General features: G+C 47.4%; 2 pseudogenes; both read left to right on the forward strand.

The window, feature by feature from the left end:
- Positions 1 to 5780: 5780 nt before the first annotated feature.
- LOC121162167 lies at positions 5781 to 6712 on the forward strand (annotated as a pseudogene).
- Positions 6713 to 21494: 14782 nt separating this feature from the next.
- Positions 21495 to 22581, forward strand: LOC121162168 (annotated as a pseudogene).
- Positions 22582 to 26395: the final 3814 nt, after the last annotated feature.

Raw genomic sequence — 26395 nt, forward strand, 5'->3', positions numbered from 1 at the left:
GGCTGAATCTGTCCACGTCATCCACTGGCAAATCCAGGCACCAGTGTGGGTCAAACCAGGTTCGGTCGCAACAAAGACTAGTGCACAATATGGAATGCCGAGGTGAGGTTGCCTGTACCGGAAGGGACCACAGCGTCCAACCAGCCTGAGAACAAGAAAGGAAGTGGGCAGAGCCAGCAGGGGAATAAGGGAGGGTTCCTTTGCAGGACAGCTACTTCCGCAGGAGAGCATGGGCTGGGATGGGGGCAGACCAGACTAGGCAGAGCTACCACACCTGTGCGCCTCATGTGGACTAGATCAGGGAAAAGCCGGGCTAGGCTGATTATTCCTACTGGTGCAAACAAAATTAAAGTGGGTGAGGGTTGTTTGGGCAGCATCAGCTGGAATCTGGGAGTGGGAGAGGTCTGGGAGGGAAATAGTGGGCTCATCTCTCTTGGGATTTTTGTTGGAAAGGCAGGGTTACCGGCGAATGAAGAGAGACAGAGATCATTCATCCACTGGTTCACTCCAAAAATCACTACAATGGCTGCAGCTGAATTGGTCTGAAATCAGGAGTTAGCAGCTTGAACCAGCACCCATATGTGATGCCAGTACCACAGGAAACAGCTTTACCTGCTATGTCACAGCACTGGTACCCCTAGTAGAGTCTTATAAGCCTGTATACCTACACTACAACCCTGCACGTCTGCATTTATGTGTGTAAGTAAGAGAAAAACATATATTCAGAAAGTCAAGGGTAACTAGAGCACCTTCATATAAGTCTCAGAATGGACAGCTCTGGAATCTCTCCGTAATTGGATATTTTAAATCATTTGTGCAATGGATTTGTATTTTGCAACAAGAGGGGCTGGTGTTAAAGGTAAGCTTCTGCCTGCAATGGCAACATCCCATGTGAGTGCTCATTCATACCTCTACCTTGCCCCTTCCAATCCAACTCCCTGTTACTACATCTGGCAAAGCAACAAGGGATGGCTCAAGTGCCTGGAGCCCTGTGACCTCATGTGACTTGGATGACGGAGATCCAGCTCCTGGGTTGGGCTGGTACAAATGGAGTCATCTCGGCCAAGTGGAGAGTCAAACAACAGATGGAAGATTCTGCCTCATCCCTGCCTCCTAACCCTGTGTGTGTGTGTGTGTGTGTGTGTGTGTGTGTGTGTGTGTGTGTGTTTTAATTCTGCCTTTCAAATAAAGAAACAAATCCTTTTAAAAACATTGACATGGAAAGGATACAAACTGCTGATTCATGAAGACTAGATGCACCTTTTTGGTAAAGGTGGCATTTTTCATAGATCTATGTATATTTGAAAGGCAAAGTGACAGCAAGCAAGGGGAGCAGAGGGAGAGAAAGACAGATCCTCCATCCACTGGTTCCCACTCTCCAAATGCCTATGCCAGCTGGGGCTGGGCTAGGACACAGCCAGGAGCCCAGAACGCCATGTGTGTCCCTGACTTTGGTAGCAGGGACCCAGGGACTCAGACCAGCAGCTACTGCCTTTCTCACTGCAACAGCAGGCAGCAGAATAAGAAACACAACAACCAGAACTCACACAGAACGACACTATGACATGTGGCCCTTCAGATCCACTCAGCCCCAACCACTGTGGCCACTTGGGCAAGGAACCGGCAAATGGAACACCTTTCTCTCTGTATCTCCTTCTCTCTGGAAATCTGACATGCCAATAAAAATCAGTAAATCTACATAAAAATAAATAAAGCTGTAGTAACTAAAACCACATGGCACTGGCATGTCCAATGGAACAGAACAGATACCCACAAATTCAGCTATGTGCTCACAAGTGGTTGCTTTCTGACAAAAGTACTTAGACCATATATCTCAAACAAACAAACAAACAAACAAAACAAGTATTACTCTCTATCCCTAACTTCAGAGAAACCTTGTGGGGGTCCTTTGATTCAAGCAGAAGGTTTTTTGAAAAAAATCACTCAAAACTGTCTCCAGCTCTGATTGGACCATGTCCTGCTCTGACATCATACAGAACCATTTACAGGTCACAATTCCAAAGCCCTATATAAAGCCCTGGCCGGGCCTGGGCCTTTTGTCCAGGAGCTCTCTCCACTGGAGAGCTCTAGGACCAGCACTAAGCTAGCTGTTTATTTTTTTTTTAAAACCCCTTTTATTTTGTTTATTTGTTCTCTTTTCTAATTTGTTAATTTTGTTCTTCCCTCTTAATTTCAGTTTCTATTTCACAGTGTGTATTTCTTTTCCTTAGACACATCCTCCTTCCTTCTCAAAATTTTTGAAATTTGTTTTGTCACTTAGTTTTTATTTCCATCATTTTATTTGTTGACATTTTTAAAACTTTTAATTTCCATTTCTTATTGTGTTCCATTTTGCATTTTCTGTTCTCTTCTTGCAATTTTCATTTTTCCGTTAATTTATTTTTAAGGTTTATTTCTTTCTTTCAGATTTACATTTTTTTTAAATGAGAAGTGAGGAGGTGTCTAAGGAGAAGATGGAGAGACCTATAATGTCTATTTTGCACAAGGTATCTATTCTCTTTAGTAATATTTTTGATACCTTTATTTTACACCATCATGTTGTTCTTAACATCTGTTTTGCTCTATGGTATCTTTTATCATTATTGATATTTATGATACCTTTATCGTTGGAATATTTAAAAAATCTTTTACACCATCATGATATTTTTAACATCTATTTTGCTCTATTGTATCTTTTCTCATTATTGATGTTTATGATACCTAAATCGCTGGAATATTTAAAAAATCTTTTACACCATCATGTTGTTCTTAACATCTGTTTTGCTCTATGGTATCTTTTCTCATTATTGATATTTATGATACCTTTATTGCTGGAATATTTAAAAAATCTTTTACAGCATCATGATATTCTTAACACCTACTTTCCTCTATGGTATCTTTTCTCATTATTGATATTTATGATACCTTTATCGCTAGAATATTTCAAAACTGTTTTACACCATCACGTTATTTTTAACACCTATTTTGTACTATGGTATGTTTTCTCATTATTAATATTTTTGATACCTTTATCGCTAGAATATTTTAAAATGTTTTCTATTTGAGCAATATTAGCATAATAAGCATTGTTTATGGACGTTGGCCTTATACTCATCCTACGTGATGAGTTGGCGTGAGCACTGCTCCACTGAGCAGTGAGTGTGTACCACAATGGAGAATAAGATCAGCAATGGACTCCAGATCCTCAGCACGACCAGTCGGCACAGGTGCAACGGGCAACACTGGCCCACCACATAGAAAGCAGCAACCAAGTAGCCACGTAAGTCACCCCAAGAACCAACAAGGATTCCAGGCTCCCAGCTTACGGCAAGTGGGGCTACAGGGCTTAGGCTCACACACCTGAGTTGGGGGTGAGACATCCCTTTAAGGTAGAAGAAGCAGACAATTGCTCTCCCAGCATCTATGCCTGTCTGGCTCAGACACCTCATGCCTTCAGGACTACTTCTTGCACAGAAACGAAGGGGCCAGCAATAGGGATACAAGGCCAGCATGAATATGTTACTGACTTGGATCTTATGTTTCTTCAGCCTCTACATGCATTTTTGACCCTTTTCCCCAGAATAAGCTGCACTTCTCTGGGAATTAGGTTAGCACAGGGAGAGTCTGGTTGCACAGTAGAGGCACATCAAGGAGAGTTCATGATTTTGCACAGTTATTCTGAGCTTTTATCTGTATTTGTCTCAGCATCTATTAACTGAAACACTGCTGACTTTTAAGGGGAAATTCTTTCTTGGCCCAATACCTTACAAACAGTTTTGTACCCTACTTTCTACTCATTATGGACACATGACACTCTGCACTAAAAATCTCTACACAACAAAAACCAGAAATGTTCACGAAACATTGCAACGCATGTACATGTCCAAGTGCCCTACACGTCAGAAACCTCCACCTAGCTGACAACCATGGAGATGTCTTAAGTTTATATCATGGTGGGCACCCTTCCATAGCTCAGCCTGCAGAGTGGAGGACTGTAGAGTAGAAGTTTATATCATCGTGGTTTCCTAACACAGTTTTAGACTCACACACACTCAGAGGGAGATTCACTTGGAACAGTGTTACCACAAGCCTGCTCTTCCTCCTCAAGTTGGTCAGTCTTGTGAAATCAGTGCTCTCTTCTTCCATCAGGAACTATCACATCTTGCGTGGATTGGCATATTTCCTCTCCCGATGTTGTTTAACTGCAGAGACTCAAACCCAAATATCCCTCTATAGAAGGATTCTTCTGCTCTCACTGGATTGTCTCCTCATTGGACCTAACAACACTCAGCCATAAGTATGCTTGAAACAACTGCATCATACATCTTTACCTGAACACCTAATGCCACAGAGTAAGTGTCCACGCTTTCACTGGCTTCCTGAGTGTGCATTTTCCAGGCATGATAGCAAAGAAAGTCAGCTTCTGGTGAAGAGTCAGGCTATGTGCAGCACTCTTTGCTAGGCAGCCTGAGCTGGCTGCACCTGCTGCTCAGCTCAACACCAAGTTGGGCCGGACCTAAATGTACAAGAACGCCAAGCGTTCTCCTCACGCAGGCATTTCATCCTCTGTGTTCTATCAATTAAACCTCACTTGAGGTGCAATAAAGCTAGATGCTTCAACGTTTCTATAAAGATCATGTCAGTTGTCCCCTAAGTAGCAACATTTTTTACACTACACTACTGTGACACCTTGGTTGAGAAATAGTGCTGAGTTTTATATGGCTTAGTTGTGAAGGATCCCAACCAGAACTGGAATCATTGGGTAGCTGGAAGGACCTAACTTGAATGGAGTCATTAATCTGGAGACAAATGCCAGTTAGTGCTAACAGGACAATGTGAGTGAGCTCCTCAGTTACTAGTTTAAACCTTTACAGATCTACTTCAACTCAGAAAGAACTTCATTATCTTTGAAGTGCACAATCTATTTCCTGCTCCATTCCTTCTCTCGCTTCTCCTGGCACAGAGGGTGCCTGCCTGTTATTTCAAGGGCATTCCCAAACATTTGCCATCAGAAGATTCCTGAATGGCTCTTCTGGAGGACTCCAGATGACCAGGTTCCTCGAAATGTGTAACACACACACACACACACACACACACACACGTAGATAACTAAATGATTTCTTCTTTTAAAAAAATGTTTATAATTGGATTACTTGGAGAAGCTGCAAAATGGATATTTTGTGCACCGTGTCCTTATGACCATTTTGTTTGTACTGGGTGAGCAACCAATACAAAGTGTTGGGGGATGGGAGAAGCCCACAGAAATTTTCACACATAAAATTAAAGGAGTTGATTACTGTCATTTTGATCATGTGCCTTTTACACATCTGCAGCCCTTAAGGAAGACTTTATGGATTGGAGCATGAGCACTTTAAAGCGATGTAAAATTATGGAGGAGCTACAAAGCTTATAAAGTGCTTCAATGTTACCAATCAGAGCAGTAGTGGAACCATTCCGAGGAGCTTGTAATACCATGCACAGCCTGCTCATCATCAGCCCAGGTGTCACTCCTGGGCACGTGGGGCTTCCAGCATTCCTGCCCAGAGACTCTCCATCACGAAAAGCAGAGGAGCCACTGCCGAGGAGCCGGGAGAGTTTCGGCAGTGCTGGCAAGCTCAAAAGCAGGCTTCCCGGAAGGGACTGCAAAAAGTCTGTGTGATGTGAATTTATGGTGAGTATTCTTGTTGGTGCACTTTCTCATTTTTGATTCTTGTATACGATGAGTCTAAAAAGTCCACGCAAGAATTTATGTATTATTCCCAGAGCCCCCGCAGGCCGAAATGGCACCTGGGTCTGCAGCTGAAGAGGCACAGAGCTGTGCCACGAGGCCAGAGCTGTGTGGGAGCATTGGCACTGCCCACCTTTAGACCAGGGTTCCTGCCATGGCCTTGGCATGAGCAGAGCTGGAGGAGGAGGAGGTGGGGCTGGCTCTGAAGCCAGATCCGGATCCTCGAGAGTGTGCTTGGGCAGGCCAGAGTCTGCTGTGCCTAGAGAGGAGCACCTACCACCAGGCCTCCTTCATCGAACTGCAACAGTGCACCTGATAAGATGCCCATGTCAGATCCTTACCTGCTCAGAGAAGGAAACTGGAGTCAGAATACAGCTACAGTGTCTCCACCCATCTCCCCCACACATCCTGAACAAGGCTTCCTCTGAGGCCTCTTTCTACTGCTCACTTCAATACAGGGGTTTTGCTTTCTTTCATTTTGTTTTGTTTTGTTTTGTTTTTAAGGTATTGGGCCAGCTAATGGAGACTGGAATCATCAATCCTGAACAGTGTATGACATCTTTTGAGCATATGAAGAAATCTGGCGACTATTATGTTACAGTTGTAGAACATGTGACTATTGGATAGATTGTTGCTACGGAAACTCTGAGACTAGAACTTACATTCATCCATTCCTGTGCTGAGAGAGGTAGAGTAGATGATGAGGTTGTTAGTGATGAATGCTGAGCGAAGCAGCTCTTCAAACTGCTAGTAACAACCCTGACATTGCTAAGCAAGAAAGGAAACTGTTCCAAGATTAGCCTTGAATGTCTACCACAAAATGTTGACTTCCACAAAAGGTGGATATGCAGTATCTGAAGAAAATTACACGTGTGGTAGTTTTCTGAAGTAAAAATCTTATGGGAAGAGAATTCACACAGGCATCAATTCTACAAAACTGTGCTCTTCACTGAGAAAACTTTGTTGCTGCAAGCCTCTGACCCCCATAAACACCGGACTGACATTTAGAAGATATAATGTATGTTGTATATATCATATACAGGAATAGTATAATGACATTTAGAAGATTACTTTGGAATGGTGGGGCATACTGATTGAGTTCAGATTACAAATGAAATTACAAATGTGTTGATTTTACCAAAGAAATATACTTTCAACTTGAATCTTGTCTTCCATTGTATTTTTTGAAGTCTGGCTTCATTTTGTAGTAGTCAAATTGGTCATGAGTTCATCGATGTCTCTTATATGTACTGCTCACCTCCCAAAGAGCTTGTATCACTAGCCAAGTTGCCACAAGGGCTGCAGGTAAGCCAGCTCGAGTCCAGGAACCAGGAGCTTCTTCCAGGTCTCCCAGGTGGGCACATTTTCCCAAGGCTTTTGGGCCATCCTCTACTGTAGCAGGAAGGGAATTGGAGCAGCCAGATACAAGGCAATACACATGTGGGATCCCGGTGGTAGCAAGCAAGAATTGTAGCCATGTATACAGCAACAGGCCTCTTAAGCAATGCCATATTTTTGCTTTCCATTTCTTTTCACTGTATCTGGTGGGAGGGGAGGACACCAGGGTAGAAGCCACACGCAGCTGCCAAATTGCCACAGAACCCAGAGATCAGGAATGGCCACACAGAGTGGACCCACAGTCCCAATGCGGTGTATGCGCTGAGGGTTCTGTTCAGAAGATGTCGAGAGCTCTGCAATATTGTCAGTCTCACTGATCTGAGAATGAGGGAACACTTTCAATGTCCACTGGCTGACACACTCCACCACTGACTCTCCGTTCTCCCAGATATTTGCTGCCTTATTTGGGCTGGGCTAGTTGTTCAATCTGTTCTGTTCTTCCTCTGCTATGTGGCAGATGTCCTTTGAAGGCCCAATAGGCTGCCTTAATCTTTAAGTGGATCTGGCCCAGCCGCCTACCACACTGTCGTTTCTACTGATGAGGACTAGTTCTCCCATGTGCACACAAGGTCCAGAGCCTAGCAACGTGGACCCTGCCAGACCCACTGCCACAGCTGCTAACAGATCTAGCAAGCTGGATCTAGCAGGTGGGTCAGGTAACCAGGCAGGCACCTTGGACCCCGTGGGACCACCTATCCTGGATTTCACGGACCCAGTACCCACTGTCCTTAGCCTAGCATGGATCACCACACTTCAGCTTCCACCAGCACGTGCTTCAGCCTGGCTCACTCAAGCCTGCCCCAAATCCCAGCCTCGGCTGAGGGAGATGCAGCCTGACCTGGCTCAGCCAGCTCCCTGTCCCAGCCCTGGTGTGAGTGGGTTGGTTGCAGCCTGACCCGGCCCCTCATGTGACCTGTCCTGTTCTGCCAGTGGTTCCTATGAACTGGCCTAGCCCTGTCCATCTGCCCCAGACATGACCCACATGTATGATGACCAATACTGTAGCCTATCCTGATTTGGAATGCCCCTTGCCTTGCTTTCTGCACTCAACTGCAGGGCCTCTGTCCTCACAAAGCAATTCCACAAGCTCTTCTATCAGGTCACCTCTCTGTGCCAAATGTTGCATGCAACAGTGGTCCTTAGTTCAGGTTGCCTTTGTCCACATCCTCTCCTGGCACCAACACTGCCCCTGAACAACTGCTACATACTCAATCTGGTTCTTACCGGTGAAACCTGTATCTTCATATCTTAATTGCTAGGCTAAACACTTGTCCCTACGTTTAGCTTGTAATGTCACTTTCCATGAAGCTTTGGAAGTACATTCATTTTCTTTTCTTGCCTTTGCTTTCATGTTCAAAGATTGGTTAAAAGACACACACACACACACACACACACATACACACACACACACACATACACGTGGTAGAGGGAGAGAAAGATCTCAGAAAGGACATTGAGGATGGGTCAGGACAAAGTCAGAAGCCAGGAAATTATTCCCACATACAACTACAGGTGTCATCTCCTGCTGCCGCCTAGGCTGCTCATCACCAGGAAGCTGGGATCAGAAGCAAAGTTCGGGACTTGGACACAAGCACTTGGATGCAGTGCAGTCATCGCAATCAGCGTCTTACCACAGTGCCAGTACCTGCCCCTGTTATTAGGCTATGCGTCGTCTGAAACAAACACTAGCACACTGACTTTAAGAACTTGGTGGGCACCAGGGCAATGGAGAGGAGGTAGGATGAATGTGGGCAAGGTGGCTGGCTGTGTCATTGCAAATGGAGACACACAGAGATGACAGCTGCTGAAAAGCAGGTGCTTTTAACAGAGGCTGCAACTTTGCCAGCACCTATTCTGCCATTTCTTTTTGCCTAACCAGTAGTTCATATTTGGGTTGCTGAGCTTTGGTTTGTATGTTTTATGGCAACAGCAAGCTCTGCATCTGTGAAACAGGAAAAATGAAGCTTTTGAAATTAAAATGACCATGTGCCTTGTCATGTGTCATTGCACTACAGCTCAGGCATCATTGACCTTTTCCCATGGATTTACACAGCTCAGATCCGTCCCGAAGTGACTCCTTTCTGGGATGCCTGCAAGTGCACAGCATGCCGAGTCCATACAATTGGAGTTACTTCAGGAAGGAGAGAGCAGTCTTAAATCTGAACAGTTTCAAATGCACAAAAGTCATTTCAATCGCAAAGCACAAACAGTTCTCAGAGGGTGTGTGAATGTCTGGAAGCACTGTGCTTCTGGAAATGTTTGATTTGTGTTGTAGCCTCACATGGGTGATTCTTGCCTGAGCCGAGGTCAGGGTCCACCTATCCAGGATTCCCATCTCACCTAGCTGCTTTTTCCTAGCATGTGTCTCACTCAGTCCACTCAACAGCATGGTAGGTGAGTTTACAAATTTCAAGGATTTGGAGAAATTAATGTTATAGGATCTCTTGAAGATAGTTTAAAGAAAAAAGACCTACACTATCCTGAAGTTTATGCTCTACAAAGATAGTACTTTCAGTGAAATGTGTTGATAGAATTTGAGTGCCCACCACTCAAACATTGAAGGGGGTGCTACACATTTCTTCCCTCTAGTGCTCTTGGTCCATTTCTCTGTGATGTCAATGTTAACACCTCAACTCTGAAGCAAGTCTGACACCTGACAGGGTACAACACTTCAGAGAAAACACTGAGAAGGGAAGAACACCGGTATATTCCATTTGTTCAAGGACAACAATGGGAACATTGTACCATTGTAAGAGCAAAGCTCCCTAACAAATTCATGTCCTCCCTTCCTCATCTTTCTCCCACTTTTGTCTCCTTAAATAACTCACACATTATTAAAACAAACTAGACTGGAGCTGGCCTTGCAGCTTAGTGTGTTAGGCTGCCAGCTATAATGCTATCCTCCCTTACCACCACAGGCTCAACTCCTGGCTGCTTCACTTCCAATCTCCTAATGCACCAACAGGAAAGCAGCAGAGGATGGCACAAATACGTGGGCCCCGACATCCTAATGGGAGACCTGGAGGAGGATCCTGGATTCTGGCACTGGTGTACCCTGCCTCAGCCCTATGACAATTTGGGGGTGAATTGCAAATGGAAAATCTCTTTCTCTTTCTTGTCTCTTTCTCCCACTCTCTAACCCTCTCTCTCTCCCTCTCTTTCTTTCCCTCTCTAACGCCCTCTCTCTCTTTCTCTTCCTTCTAACCCCCACTCTCTCTCTTTCTCTCCATGCCTCCCTTGCCTCCATTTCCACACTCTGTAGCTCTATTTTTCAAACAGAAATAAAAGTAAGCATAGTTATTATGTTGCCTTTATCAACATGCTTGCATTTTGTCCTTAAGCAGCCCTAGGCATCCCTGCTTGGTTGAGGTGCTGTCTTCTGCTGTTAGAAAAATGGATTGAGAGGGGGGAGGTCTGTGACTGAGCAGGTCCAGGACCCACCCACCGCCTTCATTGGGTGGTGAATGGGATTTGGGAGGGGTGCGAACTTAGGCCTAGTAGATTAAAGTTCCAGCAGCCTCCTGGCTGCTGGTGGGTCTCAGAACAGGGCGTCTCATGCCTGGATCTCAGACGACAGCCACCATGTGCACGTGGTGAGCTGTTCCCGGGCTGGTGCCAGGCTCAGCCTGCTGGCCGCCCGGCCGGGGAATTCTGAGGTTTTGTTTCTTTGATTCACTGCTTAGTTAGCTTCAGGTTGAACCCATTGTGTTTTTAGGACCTGAAACATTTGTAAAGATTCCCACTGGTAGTAACTCTTCCTTTGTAAAACTTGTAATCACTGAACAATGCTGACCACCAAATACCAGTCCATGCAGAAGCTATGGCTTGAGGCTTGTCCTGCAAAAGTAGCTCCAACAGCTGGCTAATGTGTCAACTGGTAATGGAACAGAGTAGATCAGGCAGGACTGAGCAAACCTTAGCTCACAAGTAAAACTAGCAACCAGGAGGGAGCACAGGTCATGCAGAGCTAGGCTCTTGTACCTACTGGTCCACATGAGCCAGGGACGCTAAACCACAGTGTCTAAGGCAGAGGTCGGGACAGGTGAGGGGCTGTGCCAAGCTGAGTCAGAGCAACCACTGGCATGCGAGTGATCTATGGCTGGGAACAGGCCTGGTTGGGGAGCTAAGGGGACAATTCTAGCTGGGTTGAGGTTCCTACCAAGGGGTGTGTGACCTGGAATGGGGGCTGCGTTCTGATCGGGAAACGGTTGTAGTCTCCCTTGGCACAAGTGTGCACTGGGATTGGATGCACCAAACCGGGCCAGACCCCCACACCCTCTGGTGTCCTGGAGGACCAGGGCAGATGTGCAATGGACTAGGCAAGGTCTCAACCCCTACTGAGCCATGTGTGAGCCATACGTGGGTATGGACGAGCCATGGCTGGGCTGAAACATCCAACAGCAAGAACCAGATTGGGTGGAAGGCCAGTCAGGAAAAGCCACAGTTCCTGCTATGACAGGAGGTGGACTGAGTAGGGTTGGCTCATGGACCCACTGGTAAGCATGAAACCTGGCATTGGGAGAGGTTCTGATGGAGGAGCCTGGGCAACTACTCTGGCAGGACACAGACCCGGCAGGTCAGCGCAAGAAACATGATAGGAAACAGCCCAGAAAAGGCCATGGAAAGCTACCCACTGGCATACAATTGGCAGACGTGGGGGCAAGACCAGGCTGAATCTGTCCACGTCATCCACTGGCAAATCCAGGCACCAGTGTGGGTCAAACCAGGTTCGGTCGCAACAAAGACTAGTGCACAATATGGAATGCCGAGGTGAGGTTGCCTGTACCGGAAGGGACCACAGCGTCCAACCAGCCTGAGAACAAGAAAGGAAGTGGGCAGAGCCAGCAGGGGAATAAGGGAGGGTTCCTTTGCAGGACAGCTACTTCCGCAGGAGAGCATGGGCTGGGATGGGGGCAGACCAGACTAGGCAGAGCTACCACACCTGTGCGCCTCATGTGGACTAGATCAGGGAAAAGCCGGGCTAGGCTGATTATTCCTACTGGTGCAAACAAAATTAAAGTGGGTGAGGGTTGTTTGGGCAGCATCAGCTGGAATCTGGGAGTGGGAGAGGTCTGGGAGGGAAATAGTGGGCTCATCTCTCTTGGGATTTTTGTTGGAAAGGCAGGGTTACCGGTGAATGAAGAGAGACAGAGATCATTCATCCACTGGTTCACTCCAAAAATCACTACAATGGCTGCAGCTGAATTGGTCTGAAATCAGGAGTTAGCAGCTTGAACCAGCACCCATATGTGATGCCAGTACCACAGGAAACAGCTTTACCTGCTATGTCACAGCACTGGTACCCCTAGTAGAGTCTTATAAGCCTGTATACCTACACTACAACCCTGCACGTCTGCATTTATGTGTGTAAGTAAGAGAAAAACATATATTCAGAAAGTCAAGGGTAACTAGAGCACCTTCATATAAGTCTCAGAATGGACAGCTCTGGAATCTCTCCGTAATTGGATATTTTAAATCATTTGTGCAATGGATTTGTATTTTGCAACAAGAGGGGCTGGTGTTAAAGGTAAGCTTCTGCCTGCAATGGCAACATCCCATGTGAGTGCTCATTCATACCTCTACCTTGCCCCTTCCAATCCAACTCCCTGTTACTACATCTGGCAAAGCAACAAGGGATGGCTCAAGTGCCTGGAGCCCTGTGACCTCATGTGACTTGGATGACGGAGATCCAGCTCCTGGGTTGGGCTGGTACAAATGGAGTCATCTCGGCCAAGTGGAGAGTCAAACAACAGATGGAAGATTCTGCCTCATCCCTGCCTCCTAACCCTGTGTGTGTGTGTGTGTGTGTGTGTGTGTGTGTGTGTGTGTGTTTTAATTCTGCCTTTCAAATAAAGAAACAAATCCTTTTAAAAACATTGACATGGAAAGGATACAAACTGCTGATTCATGAAGACTAGATGCACCTTTTTGGTAAAGGTGGCATTTTTCATAGATCTATGTATATTTGAAAGGCAAAGTGACAGCAAGCAAGGGGAGCAGAGGGAGAGAAAGACAGATCCTCCATCCACTGGTTCCCACTCTCCAAATGCCTATGCCAGCTGGGGCTGGGCTAGGACACAGCCAGGAGCCCAGAACGCCATGTGTGTCCCTGACTTTGGTAGCAGGGACCCAGGGACTCAGACCAGCAGCTACTGCCTTTCTCACTGCAACAGCAGGCAGCAGAATAAGAAACACAACAACCAGAACTCACACAGAACGACACTATGACATGTGGCCCTTCAGATCCACTCAGCCCCAACCACTGTGGCCACTTGGGCAAGGAACCGGCAAATGGAACACCTTTCTCTCTGTATCTCCTTCTCTCTGGAAATCTGACATGCCAATAAAAATCAGTAAATCTACATAAAAATAAATAAAGCTGTAGTAACTAAAACCACATGGCACTGGCATGTCCAATGGAACAGAACAGATACCCACAAATTCAGCTATGTGCTCACAAGTGGTTGCTTTCTGACAAAAGTACTTAGACCATATATCTCAAACAAACAAACAAACAAACAAAACAAGTATTACTCTCTATCCCTAACTTCAGAGAAACCTTGTGGGGGTCCTTTGATTCAAGCAGAAGGTTTTTTGAAAAAAATCACTCAAAACTGTCTCCAGCTCTGATTGGACCATGTCCTGCTCTGACATCATACAGAACCATTTACAGGTCACAATTCCAAAGCCCTATATAAAGCCCTGGCCGGGCCTGGGCCTTTTGTCCAGGAGCTCTCTCCACTGGAGAGCTCTAGGACCAGCACTAAGCTAGCTGTTTATTTTTTTTTTAAAACCCCTTTTATTTTGTTTATTTGTTCTCTTTTCTAATTTGTTAATTTTGTTCTTCCCTCTTAATTTCAGTTTCTATTTCACAGTGTGTATTTCTTTTCCTTAGACACATCCTCCTTCCTTCTCAAAATTTTTGAAATTTGTTTTGTCACTTAGTTTTTATTTCCATCATTTTATTTGTTGACATTTTTAAAACTTTTAATTTCCATTTCTTATTGTGTTCCATTTTGCATTTTCTGTTCTCTTCTTGCAATTTTCATTTTTCCGTTAATTTATTTTTAAGGTTTATTTCTTTCTTTCAGATTTACATTTTTTTTAAATGAGAAGTGAGGAGGTGTCTAAGGAGAAGATGGAGAGACCTATAATGTCTATTTTGCACAAGGTATCTATTCTCTTTAGTAATATTTTTGATACCTTTATTTTACACCATCATGTTGTTCTTAACATCTGTTTTGCTCTATGGTATCTTTTATCATTATTGATATTTATGATACCTTTATCGTTGGAATATTTTAAAAATCTTTTACACCATCATGATATTTTTAACATCTATTTTGCTCTATTGTATCTTTTCTCATTATTGATGTTTATGATACCTAAATCGCTGGAATATTTAAAAAATCTTTTACACCATCATGTTGTTCTTAACATCTGTTTTGCTCTATGGTATCTTTTCTCATTATTGATATTTATGATACCTTTATTGCTGGAATATTTAAAAAATCTTTTACAGCATCATGTTGTTCTTAACACCTACTTTCCTCTATGGTATCTTTTCTCATTATTGATATTTATGATACCTTTATCGCTAGAATATTTCAAAACTGTTTTACACCATCACGTTATTTTTAACACCTATTTTGTACTATGGTATGTTTTCTCATTATTAATATTTTTGATACCTTTATCGCTAGAATATTTTAAAATGTTTTCTATTTGAGCAATATTAGCATAATAAGCATTGTTTATGGACGTTGGCCTTATACTCATCCTACGTGATGAGTTGGCGTGAGCACTGCTCCACTGAGCAGTGAGTGTGTACCACAATGGAGAATAAGATCAGCAATGGACTCCAGATCCTCAGCACGACCAGTCGGCACAGGTGCAACGGGCAACACTGGCCCACCACATAGAAAGCAGCAACCAAGTAGCCACGTAAGTCACCCCAAGAACCAACAAGGATTCCAGGCTCCCAGCTTACGGCAAGTGGGGCTACAGGGCTTAGGCTCACACACCTGAGTTGGGGGTGAGACATCCCTTTAAGGTAGAAGAAGCAGACAATTGCTCTCCCAGCATCTATGCCTGTCTGGCTCAGACACCTCATGCCTTCAGGACTACTTGCACAGAAACGAAGGGGCCAGCAATAGGGATACAAGGCCAGCATGAATATGTTACTGACTTGGATCTTATGTTTCTTCAGCCTCTACATGCATTTTTGACCCTTTTCCCCAGAATAAGCTGCACTTCTCTGGGAATTAGGTTAGCACAGGGAGAGTCTGGTTGCACAGTAGAGGCACATCAAGGAGAGTTCATGATTTTGCACAGTTATTCTGAGCTTTTATCTGTATTTGTCTCAGCATCTATTAACTGAAACACTGCTGACTTTTAAGGGGAAATTCTTTCTTGGCCCAATACCTTACAAACAGTTTTGTACCCTACTTTCTACTCATTATGGACACATGACACTCTGCACTAAAAATCTCTACACAACAAAAACCAGAAATGTTCACGAAACATTGCAACGCATGTACATGTCCAAGTGCCCTACACGTCAGAAACCTCCACCTAGCTGACAACCATGGAGATGTCTTAAGTTTATATCATGGTGGGCACCCTTCCATAGCTCAGCCTGCAGAGTGGAGGACTGTAGAGTAGAAGTTTATATCATCGTGGTTTCCTAACACAGTTTTAGACTCACACACACTCAGAGGGAGATTCACTTGGAACAGTGTTACCACAAGCCTGCTCTTCCTCCTCAAGTTGGTCAGTCTTGTGAAATCAGTGCTCTCTTCTTCCATCAGGAACTATCACATCTTGCGTGGATTGGCATATTTCCTCTCCCGATGTTGTTTAACTGCAGAGACTCAAACCCAAATATCCCTCTATAGAAGGATTCTTCTGCTCTCACTGGATTGTCTCCTCATTGGACCTAACAACACTCAGCCATAAGTATGCTTGAAACAACTGCATCATACATCTTTACCTGAACACCTAATGCCACAGAGTAAGTGTCCACGCTTTCACTGGCTTCCTGAGTGTGCATTTTCCAGGCATGATAGCAAAGAAAGTCAGCTTCTGGTGAAGAGTCAGGCTATGTGCAGCACTCTTTGCTAGGCAGCCTGAGCTGGCTGCACCTGCTGCTCAGCTCAACACCAAGTTGGGCCGGACCTAAATGTACAAGAACGCCAAGCGTTCTCCTCACGCAGGCATTTCATCCTCTGTGTTCTGTCAATTAAACCTCACTTGAGGTGCAATAAAGCTAGATGCTTCAACGTTTCTATAAAGATCATGTCAGTTGTCCCCTAAGTAGCAACATTTTTTACACTACACTACTGTGACACCTTGGTTGAGAAATAGTGCTGAGTTTTATATGGCTTAGTTGTTTGTTTTTTTTTTTTTTAATAAATTTTATTTTGACATTCTTTACATAGTTAATTAGGGTAAGAAGGTTCAAGGGCTACAGGAAAGTGGATAATACTAATATGTTTTCCATATTGTTACCTTCATGTTTAAAAGGGGGGTTTTAAGGGAGAAGGCCCACCCAATTTCCCACCCTCCCCAAGTCCCGGGTGTAGGGCATGCTCTGAGGTTCTTGCTCAAGTGGTTTTGATACTGCAACAGTTATGAATCGCTGTCAATCTTGCCGCTCCAAGCACCATGAGGTCTTTGAAAAATCCACTGATTGACATAGTCCATCATAGCTTAGATGGTTGGTTGACCCGGTCTGTCTTCGTTCTTTTCTTTGTTATGGTTCTGAGTCCAGCATTTAGATTAGGAAGATCTCCAAAGAAACTTCTTGTATGTGCTAACAAGTACAGGGCCTGGCACCGTCCATCGCTCCAATCAGCTGGTGGTTGCAAGTCTTGGGTTGGTTCTGTGTTCACTCCCGTCTTCCACTGGAGCCAATGGGTGTTGCAGTCCAGTCTGGTTCTGCCCAGCACATACTTGGCCCTCACATAAACCAGCGGGAGCTGTAGCCTAGGTTGGAGCGACCCACAATAACCCCAACCAGGCCCACCCCCTACCCTGGTTTGCCAGTAAGTGTAGCAGTAATCCAGTCTGTCCCACATCGCATTCCACCCCAGCCGCTGTCTTAGTTTTATGTCCTCCCGTGGAAGTGGTAACCCAAGAGGGATGAGCCCACTATTTCCCTCCCAGGCCTCTCCCACTCCCAGATTCCAGTTGATGCTGCCCAAACAAACCTCGCCCACTTTAATTTTGTTTGCACCAGTAGGAATAATCCGCCCAGCCTGGCTTTTCCCTGATCTAGTCCACATGAGGCGCACAGGTGTGGTAGCTCTGCCTAGTCTGGTCTGCCCCCATCCCAGCCCATGCTCTCCTGCGGAAGTAGCTGTCCAGCAAAGGAACCCTCCCTTATTCCCCTGCCAGCTCTGCCTACTTCCTTTCTTGTTCTCAGGCTGGTTGGGCGCTGCGGTCCCTTCTGGTACAGGCAACCTCACCTCGGCATTCCATAATGTGCACTAGTCTTTGTTGCGACCGACCCTGGGTCGACCCACACTGGTGCCTGGATTTGCCAGTGGATGATGTGGACAGATTCAGCCTGGTCTTGCCCCCACGTCTGCCAACTGTATGCCAGTGGGTAGGTTTCCATGGCCTTTTCTGGGCTGTTTCCTATCATGTTTCTTGCGTTTACCTGCTGGGTCTGTGTCCTGCCAGAGGAGTTGCCCAGGCTCCTCCATCAGAACCTCTCCCAATGCCAGGTTTCACGCTTACCAGTGGGTCCATGAGCCAACCCTACTCAGTCCACCTCCTGTCATAGCAGGAACTGTGGCTTTTCCTGACTGGCCTTCAACCCAATCTGGTGCTTGCTGTTGGATGTTCCAGCCCAGCCATGGTTTGTCCATACCCACGTATGGCTCACACATGGCTCAGTAGGGGTTTGAGACCCTGCCTAGTCCATCCCACATCTGCCCTGGTCCTCCAGAACACCAGGGGGAGTCGGGGTCCGGCCCAGTTCGGTGCATCCAATCCCAGTCCACACTTGTGCCAAGGGAGACTACAACTGTTTCCAGATCAGAACGCAGCCCCCTTCCAGGCCACGCGCCTCTTGGTGGGAACCTCAGCCCAGCTAGGGTTGTCCCCTTTGCTCCCCAACCGGGTCCGTTCCCAGGCATAGATCACATGCCTGCCAATGGATGCTCTGACTCAGCTTGGCACAACCCCTCCCCTGTCCCGAACTCTGCCTTAGACACTGTGACTCAGCGTCCCAGGCTCCCACAGACCAGCAGGTACAAGAGCCTAGCTCGGCATGACCTCTGCTCCCTCCTGGTTTCTAGTTTTACTTGTGGGCTAAGGTTTGCTCAGTCGTGCCTAATCTACTCTGTTCCATTACCAGTTGACACATTGGCCAACTGTTGGAGCTACTTGTGCAGGGCAAGCCCCAAGCCATAGCTTCTGCATGACTGGTATTTGGTGCTCAGAATTATTAGTGATTACAAGTTTTGCTAAGGAAGAGTTACTGCCTCTTTCAGGTCCAAGAAGCACAATGGGTTCAACCTGGAGCTAATTAAGCAGCAACTCAAAGAACCAAATCCCCAGAGCTCCCCAGCCGGGCGGCCAGCAGGCGGAGCCTGGCACCAATGGCGCACTGGCCGCCCGAGAACGGCTCACCATGTGCCCATGGCGGCCGTCCGGAATCCAGGCATGAGACGCCCCGTCCTGAGACCCACCAGCTGCCGGGAGGCAGCTGGAGGTTTAAAATTCCCAGGCCCAAGGTCGCGCCCCTCCCAAATCCCCTTCACCGCCCAATGAGGGCGGTGGCTGGGTGCCGGACCTGCCCAGTCCCGGAGGCCTCCCCCCCTCGGTCTACTCACCCCGAAGGAAGCGGCCCCCGAAACCCAGCAGGCCCGGGGAGGACGGCTCACCATGTGCCCATGGCGGCCGTCCGGAATCCAGGCATGAGACGCCCCGTCCTGAGACCCACCAGCTGCCGGGAGGCTGCTGGAGGTTTAAAATTCCCAGGCCCAAGGTCGCGCCCCTCCCAAATCCCCTTCACCGCCCAATGAGGGCGGTGGCTGGGTGCCGGACCTGCCCAGTCCCGGAGGCCTCCCCCCCTCGGTCTACTCACCCCGAAGGAAGCGGCCCCCGAAACCCAGCAGGCCCGGGGAGGACGGCTCACCATGTGCCCATGGCGGCCGTCCGGAATCCAGGCATGAGACGCCCCGTCCTGAGACCCACCAGCTGCCGGGAGGCTGCTGGAGGTTTAAAATTCCCAGGCCCAAGGTCGCGCCCCTCCCAAATCCCCTTCACCGCCCAATGAGGGCGGTGGCTGGGTGCCGGACCTGCCCAGTCCCGGAGGCCTCCCCCCCTCGGTCTACTCACCCCGAAGGAAGCGGCCCCCGAAACCCAGCAGGCCCGGGGAGGACGGCTCACCATGTGCCCATGGCGGCCGTCCGGAATCCAGGCATGAGACGCCCCGTCCTGAGACCCACCAGCTCCTGGGAGGCTGCTGGAGGTTTAAAATTCCCAGGCCCAAGGTCGCGCCCCTCCCAAATCCCCTTCACCGCCCAATGAGGGCGGTGGCTGGGTGCCGGACCTGCCCAGTCCCGGAGGCCTCCCCCCCTCGGTCTACTCACCCCGAAGGAAGCGGCCCCCGAAACCCAGCAGGCCCGGGGAGGACGGCTCACCATGTGCCCATGGCGGCCGTCCGGAATCCAGGCATGAGACGCCCCGTCCTGAGACCCACCAGCTGCCGGGAGGCTGCTGGAGGTTTAAAATTCCCAGGCCCAAGGTCGCGCCCCTCCCAAATCCCCTTCACCGCCCAATGAGGGCGGTGGCTGGGTGCCGGACCTGCCCAGTCCCGGAGGCCTCCCCCCCTCGGTCTACTCACCCCGAAGGAAGCGGCCCCCGAAACCCAGCAGGCCCGGGGAGGACGGCTCACCATGTGCCCATGGCGGCCGTCCGGAATCCAGGCATGAGACGCCCCGTCCTGAGACCCACCAGCTGCCGGGAGGCTGCTGGAGGTTTAAAATTCCCAGGCCCAAGGTCGCGCCCCTCCCAAATCCCCTTCACCGCCCAATGAGGGCGGTGGCTGGGTGCCGGACCTGCCCAGTCCCGGAGGCCTCCCCCCCTCGGTCTACTCACCCCGAAGGAAGCGGCCCCCGAAACCCAGCAGGCCCGGGGAGGACGGCTCACCATGTGCCCATGGCGCCCGTCCGGAATCCAGGCATGAGACGCCCCGTCCTGAGACCCACCAGCTGCCGGGAGGCTGCTGGAGGTTTAAAATTCCCAGGCCCAAGGTCGCGCCCCTCCCAAATCCCCCTATATGGCTTAGTTGTGAAGGATCCCAACCAGAACTGGAATCATTGGGTAGCTGGAAGGACCTAACTTGAATGGAGTCATTAATCTGGAGACAAATGCCAGTTAGTGCTAACAGGACAATGTGAGTGAGCTCCTCAGTTACTAGTTTAAACCTTTACAGATCTACTTCAACTCAGAAAGAACTTCATTATCTTTGAAGTGCACAATCTATTTCCTGCTCCATTCCTTCTCTCGCTTCTCCTGGCACAGAGGGTGCCTGCCTGTTATTTCAAGGGCATTCCCAAACATTTGCCATCAGAAGATTCCTGAATGGCTCTTCTGGAGGACTCCAGATGACCAGGTTCCTCGAAATGTGTAACACACACACACACACACACACACACACACACACACACACACGTAGATAACTAAACGATTTCTTCTTTTAAAAAAATGTTTATAATTGGATTACTTGGAGAAGCTGCAAAATGGATATTTTGTGCACCGTGTCCTTATGACCATTTTGTTTGTACTGGGTGAGCAACCAATACAAAGTGTTGGGGGATGGGAGAAGCCCACAGAAATTTTCACACATAAAATTAAAGGAGTTGATTACTGTCATTTTGATCATGTGCCTTTTACACATCTGCAGCCCTTAAGGAAGACTTTATGGATTGGAGCATGAGCACTTTAAAGCGATGTAAAATTATGGAGGAGCTACAAAGCTTATAAAGTGCTTCAATGTTACCAATCAGAGCAGTAGTGGAACCATTCCGAGGAGCTTGTAATACCATGCACAGCCTGCTCATCATCAGCCCAGGTGTCACTCCTGGGCACGTGGGGCTTCCAGCATTCCTGCCCAGAGACTCTCCATCACGAAAAGCAGAGGAGCCACTGCCGAGGAGCCGGGAGAGTTTCGGCAGTGCTGGCAAGCTCAAAAGCAGGCTTCCCGGAAGGGACTGCAAAAAGTCTGTGTGATGTGAATTTATGGTGAGTATTCTTGTTGGTGCACTTTCTCATTTTTGATTCTTGTATACGATGAGTCTAAAAAGTCCACGCAAGAATTTATGTATTATTCCCAGAGCCCCCGCAGGCCGAAATGGCACCTGGGTCTGCAGCTGAAGATGCACAGAGCTGTGCCACGAGGCCAGAGCTGTGTGGGAGCATTGGCACTGCCCACCTTTAGACCAGGGTTCCTGCCATGGCCTTGGCATGAGCAGAGCTGGAGGAGGAGGAGGTGGGGCTGGCTCTGAAGCCAGATCCGGATCCTCGAGAGTGTGCTTGGGCAGGCCAGAGTCTGCTGTGCCTAGAGAGGAGCACCTACCACCAGGCCTCCTCCATCGAACTGCAACAGTGCACCTGATAAGATGCCCATGTCAGATCCTTACCTGCTCAGAGAAGGAAACTGGAGTCAGAACACAGCTACAGTGTCTCCACCCATCTCCCCCACACATCCTGAACAAGGCTTCCTGTGAGGCCTCTTTCTACTGCTCACTTCAATACAGGGGTTTTGCTTTCTTTCATTTTGTTTTGTTTTGTTTTGTTTTTAAGGTATTGGGCCAGCTAATGGAGACTGGAATCATCAATCCTGAACAGTGTATGACATCTTTTGAGCATATGAAGAAATCTGGCGACTATTATGTTACAGTTGTAGAACATGTGAACTATTGGATAGATTGTTGCTACGGAAACTCTGAGACTAGAACTTACATTCATCCATTCCTGTGCTGAGAGAGGTAGAGTAGATGATGAGGTTGTTAGTGATGAATGCTGAGCGAAGCAGCTCTTCAAACTGCTAGTAACAACCCTGACATTGCTAAGCAAGAAAGGAAACTGTTCCAAGATTAGCCTTGAATGTCTACCACAAAATGTTGACTTCCACAAAAGGTGGATATGCAGTATCTGAAGAAAATTACACGTGTGGTAGTTTTCTGAAGTAAAAATCTTATGGGAAGAGAATTCACACAGGCATCAATTCTACAAAACTGTGCTCTTCACTGAGAAAACTTTGTTGCTGCAAGCCTCTGACCCCCATAAATACCGGACTGACATTTAGAAGATATAATGTATGTTGTATATATCATATACAGGAATAGTATAATGACATTTAGAAGATTACTTTGGAATGGTGGGGCATACTGATTGAGTTCAGATTACAAATGTAAATTACAAATGTGTTGATTTTACCAAAGAAATATACTTTCAACTTGAATCTTGTCTTCCATTGTATTTTTTGAAGTCTGGCTTCATTTTGTAGTAGTCAAATTGGTCATGAGTTCATCGATGTCTCTTATATGTACTGCTCACCTCCCAAAGAGCTTGTATCACTAGCCAAGTTGCCACAAGGGCTGCAGGTAAGCCAGCTCGAGTCCAGGAACCAGGAGCTTCTTCCAGGTCTCCCAGGTGGGCACATTTTCCCAAGGCTTTTGGGCCATCCTCTACTGTAGCAGGAAGGGAATTGGAGCAGCCAGATACAAGGCAATACACATGTGGGATCCCGGTGGTAGCAAGCAAGAATTGTAGCCATGTATACAGCAACAGGCCTCTTAAGCAATGCCATATTTTTGCTTTCCATTTCTTTTCACTGTATCTGGTGGGAGGGGAGGACACCAGGGTAGAAGCCACACGCAGCTGCCAAATTGCCACAGAACCCAGCGATCAGGAATGGCCACACAGTGTCGACCCACAGTCCCAATGCGGTATATGCGCTGAGGGTTCTGTTCAGAAGATGTCGAGAGCTCTGCAATATTGTCAGTCTCACTGATCTGAGAATGAGGGAACACTTTCAATGTCCACTGGCTGACACACTCCACCACTGACTCTCCTTTCACCCAGATATTTGCTGCCTTATTTGGGCTGGGCTAGTTGTTCAATCTGTTCTGTTCTTCCTCTGCTATGTAGCAGATGTCCTTTGAAGGCCCAATAGGCTGCCTTAATCTTTAAGTGGATCTGGCCCAGCCGCCTACCACACTGTCGTTTCTACTGATGAGGACTAGTTCTCCCATGTGCACACAAGGTCCAGAGCCTAGCAACGTGGACCCTGCCAGACCCACTGCCACAGCTGCTAACAGATCTAGCAAGCTGGATCTAGCAGGTGGGTCAGGTAACCAGGCAGGCACCTTGGACCCCGTGGGACCACCTATCCTGGATTTCACGGACCCAGTACCCACTGTCCTTAGCCTAGCATGGATCACCACACTTCAGCTTCCACCAGCACGTGCTTCAGCCTGGCTCACTCAAGCCTGCCCCAAATCCCAGCCTCGGCTGAGGGAGATGCAGCCTGACCTGGCTCAGCCAGCTCCCTGTCCCAGCCCTGGTGTGAGTGGGTTGGTTGCAGCCTGACCCGGCCCCTCATGTGACCTGTCCTGTTCTGCCAGTGGTTCCTATGAACTGGCCTAGCCCTGTCCATCTGCCCCAGACATGACCCACATGTATGATGACCAATACTGTAGCCTATCCTGATTTGGAATGCCCCTTGCCTTGCTTTCTGCACTCAACTGCAGGGCCTCTGTCCTCACAAAGCAATTCCACAAGCTCTTCTATCAGGTCACCTCTCTGTGCCAAATGTTGCATGCAACAGTGGTCCTTAGTTCAGGTTGCCTTTGTCCACATCCTCTCCTGGCACCAACACTGCCCCTGAACAACTGCTACATACTCAATCTGGTTCTTACCGGTGAAACCTGTATCTTCATATCTTAATTGCTAGGCTAAACACTTGTCCCTACGTTTAGCTTGTAATGTCACTTTCCATGAAGCTTTGGAAGTACATTCATTTTCTTTTCTTGCCTTTGCTTTCATGTTCAAAGATTGGTTAAAAGACACACACACACACACACACACACACACACACACATACACGTGGTAGAGGGAGAGAAAGATCTCAGAAAGGACATTGAGGATGGGTCAGGACAAAGTCAGAAGCCAGGAAATTATTCCCACATACAACTACAGGTGTCATCTCCTGCTGCCGCCTAGGCTGCTCATCACCAGGAAGCTGGGATCAGAAGCAAAGTTCGGGACTTGGACACAAGCACTTGGATGCAGTGCAGTCATCGCAATCAGCGTCTTACCACAGTGCCAGTACCTGCCCCTGTTATTAGGCTATGCGTCGTCTGAAACAAACACTAGCACACTGACTTTAAGAACTTGGTGGGCACCAGGGCAATGGAGAGGAGGTAGGATGAATGTGGGCAAGGTGGCTGGCTGTGTCATTGCAAATGGAGACACACAGAGATGACAGCTGCTGAAAAGCAGGTGCTTTTAACAGAGGCTGCAACTTTGCCAGCACCTATTCTGCCATTTCTTTTTGCCTAACCAGTAGTTCATATTTGGGTTGCTGAGCTTTGGTTTGTATGTTTTATGGCAACAGCAAGCCCTGCATCTGTGAAACAGGAAAAATGAAACTTTTGAAATTAAAATGACCATGTGCCTTGTCATGTGTCATTGCACTACAGCTCAGGCATCATTGACCTTTTCCCATGGATTTACACAGCTCAGATCCGTCCCGAAGTGACTCCTTTCTGGGATGCCTGCAAGTGCACAGCATGCCGAGTCCATACAATTGGAGTTACTTCAGGAAGGAGAGAGCAGTCTTAAATCTGAACAGTTTCAAATGCACAAAAGTCATTTCAATCGCAAAGCACAAACAGTTCTCAGAGGGTGTGTGAATGTCTGGAAGCACTGTGCTTCTGGAAATGTTTGATTTGTGTTGTAGCCTCACATGGGTGATTCTTGCCTGAGCCGAGGTCAGGGTCCACCTATCCAGGATTCCCATCTCACCTAGCTGCTTTTTCCTAGCATGTGTCTCACTCAGTCCACTCAACAGCATGGTAGGTGAGTTTACAAATTTCAAGGATTTGGAGAAATTAATGTTATAGGATCTCTTGAAGATAGTTTAAAGAAAAAAGACCTACACTATCCTGAAGTTTATGCTCTACAAAGATAGTACTTTCAGTGAAATGTGTTGATAGAATTTGAGTGCCCACCACTCAAACATTGAAGGGGTGCTACACATTTCTTCCCTCTAGTGCTCTTGGTCCATTTCTCTGTGATGTCAATGTTAACACCTCAACTCTGAAGCAAGTCTGACACCTGACAGGGTACAACACTTCAGAGAAAACACTGAGAAGGGAAGAACACCGGTATATTCCATTTGTTCAAGGACAACAATGGGAACATTGTGCCATTGTAAGATCAAAGCTCCCTAACAAATTCATGTCCTCCCTTCCTCATCTTTCTCCCACTTTTGTCTCCTTAAATAACTCACACATTATTAAAACAAACTAGACTGGAGCTGGCCTTGCAGCTTAGTGTGTTAGGCTGCCAGCTATAATGCTATCCTCCCTTACCACCACAGGCTCAACTCCTGGCTGCTTCACTTCCAATCTCCTAATGCACCAACAGGAAAGCAGCAGAGGATGGCACAAATACGTGGGCCCCGACATCCTAATGGGAGACCTGGAGGAGGATCCTGGATTCTGGCACTGGTGTACCCTGCCTCAGCCCTATGACAATTTGGGGGTGAATTGCAAATGGAAAATCTCTTTCTCTTTCTTGTCTCTTTCTCCCACTCTCTAACCCTCTCTCTCTCCCTCTCTTTCTTTCCCTCTCTAATGCCCTCTCTCTCTTTCTCTTCCTTCTAACCCCCACTCTCTCTCTTTCTCTCCATGCCTCCCTTGCCTCCATTTCCACACTCTGTAGCTCTATTTTTCAAACAGAAATAAAAGTAAGCATAGTTATTATGTTGCCTTTATCAACATGCTTGCATTTTGTCCTTAAGCAGCCCTAGGCATCCCTGCTTGGTTGAGGTGCTGTCTTCTGCTGTTAGAAAAATGGATTGAGAGCGGGGAGGTCTGTGACTGAGCAGGTCCAGGACCCACCCACCGCCTTCATTGGGTGGTGAATGAGATTTGGGAGGGGTGCGAACTTAGGCCTAGTAGATTAAAGTTCCAGCAGCCTCCTGGCTGCTGGTGGGTCTCAGAACAGGGCGTCTCATGCCTG

This window comes from Ochotona curzoniae, unplaced genomic scaffold (genome assembly GCF_017591425.1).
Source record: "Ochotona curzoniae isolate NIBS_2020 unplaced genomic scaffold, NIBS_Ocur_1.0 contig_517, whole genome shotgun sequence".
NCBI lineage: Eukaryota > Metazoa > Chordata > Mammalia > Lagomorpha > Ochotonidae > Ochotona > Ochotona curzoniae.